Source organism: Haliotis rufescens, unplaced genomic scaffold, assembly GCF_023055435.1.
Source record: "Haliotis rufescens isolate VD_foot unplaced genomic scaffold, xgHalRufe1.0.p SCAF_214, whole genome shotgun sequence".
Taxonomy (NCBI): Eukaryota; Metazoa; Mollusca; class Gastropoda; order Lepetellida; family Haliotidae; genus Haliotis; species Haliotis rufescens.
Window position 1 is genome coordinate 25,916 of NW_025963907.1, and position 5,604 is coordinate 31,519.

Here is a 5,604-nt window from a genome sequence, read left to right on the forward strand (position 1 = left end):
CCAGGAATGTCTCGTGATGTTGAAACTCACCTGCATAATTGCGAGAGATGTTTGAAGAGAAAAACACCAACCAACATCAGAGCCCCATTGATAAGTATTGAGACAACAGAACCTTTGGAACTTGTTTGCATGGATTTTCTCACCTTAGAACCATCAAAAGGAGGAGTAGAACATGTTTTGGTTGTGACTGATCACTTTACTCGTTATGCACAAGCATACCCAACCAAGAACATGACTGCTAAGACAACAGCTGAGACTTTCTTTTCGAACTTCATAGTTCATTACGGTCTACCCAAGAGAATTCACTCGGATCAGGGAGCCAACTTCACCAGCAAGATAATGCAAGAGTTATGCCAGTTATTGAACATCGACAAATCCCGCACAACACCTTACCATCCAATGGGCAACGGGATGTGTGAGCGATTTAATCGTACCCTATGCGACATGCTTGGCACTCTTGATCAGGACAGGAAGAAGAATTGGAAGGCTCATGTAGGACCACTCGTCCATGCCTACAACTGTACCCGCCACGAATCAACATCAACAGCTCCATTCTATTTGATGTTCGGGAGACACCCTAGACTACCTGTGGATTTAGCTTTTGGCTTGGACATAGAGAAACAAGGTACCAAGTCCACCACCGAGTACACCAAGTCATTGAAAGATCGCCTCAGACAAGCCTATGAGCTAGCTACTACAGCAGCAATGAAATCACAATCCAAGCAGAAGATTGGCTATGATCACAGAGCCAGAGCAGCCATGTTAGAGCCAGGAGACCGGGTCTTAGTGAAGATCGTTGCCTTTGAAGGTATAGCATAAGCTAGCTGACAGGTGGGAGGAAGATGTTTATGTCGTGCTACGCTGACCCAACCCATCCATACCAGTCTTTGAAGTTGGTAAGGAAAATGGTGAGGGGCGGAAGAGAATTTTGCATCGTAACCTCCTGCTGCCAGTTGGTTCTATGCCTAGCCTTGGTGTGCCAATACCCAAACCAAGACGACAGAGGACACTGCCAGTAGCACCAGTTGCTAGGACAACAGAAAGTAACGACGATGTTTCATCGGATGAGGATACTGTTGTTGAGTATGCCCACCCTCCACAAGCTTCAGTGTCCACTGATATACCAGTGGATGGGCCAACTGAAGAGGAACCATCAGAGACTGTATCTCAAGGAGATGGAACTCCTATTGCAGAGGGGGAGGAAGAGCCAACTGAGGATGCTGTTCAGCATGTTGAGCAGATTCGTGAAGAAGATGGCGCTACTGGGACAGATCATGATGATGACAATGACAATGAAGAAAGAGAGCAACATCCAACTCCAGAGATAACCACTCCTGTTCCACGTCCACGGCAGTCTCCTCGGACCCGGACAAAGCCGAAATGGATGAAGAGTGGAGAGTTTGCTCTCTCTGCAGTTGCAGATCGGGACTGGCGTACGCAAGCCAACTATCTCAGCTCACTTCAAGCTGACGGATTGTTCCGAGAACAGCAGCACCGACTTTCTGATGCCATCTTGGATCTTGTCACTGGAACGGTAAAGTGACGTGGACGTCATTTTTCGATGGAGGGAAGTATGTGGCCGATGTAGTTTTTGTATATATTTGTTTTAATTTCATTTTAGGTTTTTACGTATATTTATCATATATAACTAGTTGTCCGTTTCAGTCAGCTATAACAAAGTGTATCTGACCTGTCTCACCTACTAACTGCCCCATGGCCAGAAGCTTCCTTTGCTGATTGGCCAAGCTAACACCTATTGTTAAACTGCATGCTTTGATTACACTGCATACTGTCTCAGCACATAAACTGACAGAACTGCTCAGACCAGCAAAGTGTAAAGAGACAATATTAATCAGGTGAGTTAAATAGTTATAATCTCTATCTTGTGTTGTATTTAAATAATACAGTATGTTCAAAGTGTTATATGAAGTAAACTAAATGTATGTAATCTAACATAAATGTTGATTTATGTCAAAATATTTAAATCTGCATAGGATAAGCTAAACATCCATACTTTATCACTAAAATGTATTCTATTACTTCAATGAAATATGTGTGAAAGTGTTTTACCTCAAGAGTGTTTTAATAAGCTTTGTAATGTAGAGATTCAGATGTGATACAATGCAAATCATTGTAAAGAAAATGTGTGTATTACTTTGTTCAATATATTAAATGTTAAATAGTGTTTTAGTCTATGTATTGTTTATTCAGATAATCTATGGTGTTGCCATATAGGCAGTTGGGATCCACACCCTTGTATCACCCACAGGGTATGCATTGTGTTATTTATATTTGTCTAAGACTTACAATGTAATCTAATTGTGATGACCACATTTAATGTAAGATCATATCATTAATTTCTGTCTTAAAGTATTGTATATGTTTATGCAGAATGTGTAAGCGTTATGCATTTATATTATGTATATATATTGTGTATATATTATAGTCAAATGAAAGTCAAGGAGTTATCTCCCTTGAATGTCGGTATTGTTGATCATGTACATACTGTATATGTTCTAGTATAATCGTTTAAGGTTCAGTCTATCTTGTGTTTAATGGATGACTAATATATGTAAATACTTACTTGTATTAAGCCTATGCTATGTATCTAGCATTAATGATAATGTTTTACTTAGTATTTATTGTGTTATTATGTGTTTCAGGGTGTATGATATATAGATCCTTGATCACACTCAACGCATCGCAATAAAGACCTCAACCCCGTAGCATGTGTTTGTTCGCTCTAAAAAGACCTTCACTAAACTGCTACACATCCATATGATTACTAATTGAACTGAGTATGACTGAACAGCCGCTGTTTAGGCTGCAGACGAGACGGATATTTTGAAACGAGGAATCTGCATGGTGTGACCTGTCAATTTCAAGATTTCACGGATCCAACGCCAAAAAGTGACAGAACTTAGACATTTCTGGTCCAGAAATAGTAGGTCGTGTATAATTTCCATAATTGTGCGTGTTCTGAAATGAATTTCAGCAAGTTTGATAAGCTGTCACTTCAGTTGGGACATTGTTTTCGTGGACTTTCAATTTCCCACCTGCCAAATTCTAACGGGGGTGGTTGACGGAGATGGCAATGGATATCGATCAGAAAAAGGTTTGTAAACACCATGTTGTCATGAATAAATGTCTTCAAACACATTTTATTATGTTATATTTCACTTTCATTGTCGGTTGTTTCAGTAATGAAATTAACTGTTCGTGGGTTTCAGAAAAAGATACCAAAAAATTGAACAATTATTATTTTCTAAACAAAATTTATTAGATATCACTCTTTCACTTATTTTGAATGTGTGAATCTTTGAATTATACCTCCCCACTCTGAAATGAGAACCGTCCTAACGTGTCCCGGTTGTCACTGTATCTGCACTACACTCTCAGTTATGGCTGCCAAAGAAATTGTTAACAGTGACAGTGCTGTTAAAGAATTGCAGGAAACCAGAAGACAACCCAGTACTGATGCACAGTGTGATGCTGTTCAACATTAACACGTTGACTAACTATCCCTGCTGATGTGATGTTGTTTTTTCAAACAATTTTTATAATGTTATATTTTACTTTCATTGTCGGTTGTTTCAATGAGGAAATAGCTTAAATTGTACCGATTCTGGTCACCATAGAACATTTCCCTAACAGTTTCATAAACATTTCATTTGTAAGCAAAAGATATGCCTTCGTTAAATCTTTTAATGTCATCATCGAAGCAGTCAGGGTTGCGGCCTAGAACGCCCCAAACAGCCGATATCAAACTACCGTATTTCCTCTATTTGACACTATACGCCGTCTATTAATTTCGCGAGAGCCCTTGACTCTGCGTGTATTAGAGACCTGTCTGGTATTTGAGACCCAGCGTGTATTAGAGGAAATATAGATATGTTTTACAGTTCATATATGGGGGTGATCGATCGGCAGCCATTTTCTTTGAATCGATATGTAGGCTATCTATGTATTCATACGCACGTTTTTTTGTGAAAAGGCTTAATATATTTGAAAGGGGTTTCTGTAGCAAAAAGGAAACCTCTTTTTAACCAATCAGAATCAAGCATTCATCAATGTCATGGTAGAATCAGTTATGGCCTGATGAGACTCATACGGTGTACGAGTTGAAAGCGCTAGCCTATTAAAACTGTGTTCAATCTTACTCCACTTATTTAATTATTACTATATTGTGCCTGAGAGTTAGAACTTTACTGTGCTTTTTTATACATGAACGCTCTCATGGATGGAGTAGAATTGAGAAGTCGGACTAAAAAGTCCGACTATGACGGACTCGTTAACCCTCTTGGTGCCACGGGACCATATATGGTCCCTCACTTTTCACACCCGCATAGTGCCAGGGGACCATATATGGTCCCGAGAAAATGCCCTTTTTAAACTGTGAATTTTGATATTTAACACTGAGTGCGCAAAGTCAAAACTATAACCATCATCACCCCAATCATCTTAGCTTTAACATAGTGTAACTCATACTTTATACAATGCTACGGATTGCGAAATATGGCGAGATTAGTAAAGTGGCTACCGCTCTTCTCGGCCTTTTTCTGCCATGTTTGAACACCAAGCGAATGACGGCGAATTTTGATTATGCACCCTTGTCACATACACGTAAATAGTTTCAGACAAAATCCTTGTTCATAAGAAAAAATATGACCTGTGTGGTCAGAAAGACATATTTTTCCCAACTGTATACTTATTCACGTTAATACAATTCTGTTCACTCCTTTACGAACAAGTTTGTTTACACGTTTTGTATATTTTTATCGACTATCGGTAATGGCGGAATGGTCGGTACACATGAGAAAACGACAGTGTATATTTGATAATATTTCCATTACATTTATGACGTACATTGAATGAATTTATAACCATCATCACCCTAATCATCTCAACGTTAATATCGTGTAACTCATATTTTATGCAGTGCTACGGATTGCGAAATATGGCGAGATTAGTAATGTGGTTACCCCTCTTCTTTATCTTTTTCTGCCATGTTGAACTTCATGCGAATGAAGGCATTTTTTTATTATGCACCCATGTCACATACACGTAACTATTATTATATCAGACAGCCAATTTGAAAAAGAAATCTGATCGGACTGGTCAGAAAGATTTACTAGTCCCCACTGTACAGTTATTGGCCCAAGAGTACTAACGTTTAGTCGGCCACGGAAGTTTTTTGTTCAAGTATTGCATATGTTTATCGATTGTGTGTCATGGCGATTTAGCACGGCGCTGCATACCAACCGACAGTGCAGATTGTCTTTTTGTTTATGATGCTGATTTACAGAAAATATTCAAATCAAAGATATGGAAAGATTGCTATAATCGTTAATATTAAGTTGGTATAGTGTATATTTATGGGCAGGAGGTTCATGATCAAAACCTATAAACATTTAATGGCCGAGCCCGAAGTGATCGACAGGGCACGTTCGCCTCATATCTGTGCCGCGATTTCTTGTTTACCGGTTGTCCTACATACTCGCCCGTTCAGACAAGTAACTGCTACTTTTTTAATATGAAATGACTAAGAGTCATGTGTGATTGCTCATACTACCTGACCGTGTGAGTGACTTGCCCTAACTGTTT

At 39.2% G+C, this 5,604-nt stretch overlaps 1 long non-coding RNA gene across 1 annotated transcript; it reads left to right on the top strand.

Moving 5' to 3' along the window:
- The first annotated feature begins 2,045 nt into the window (after window positions 1–2,045).
- LOC125383189 lies at window positions 2,046–2,726 on the top strand. The gene is made up of 2 exons (XR_007222680.1): window positions 2,046–2,270; window positions 2,664–2,726. It is a non-coding gene; the product is annotated as an uncharacterized LOC125383189 (long non-coding RNA).
- The last annotated feature ends 2,878 nt before the right edge of the window (window positions 2,727–5,604 follow it).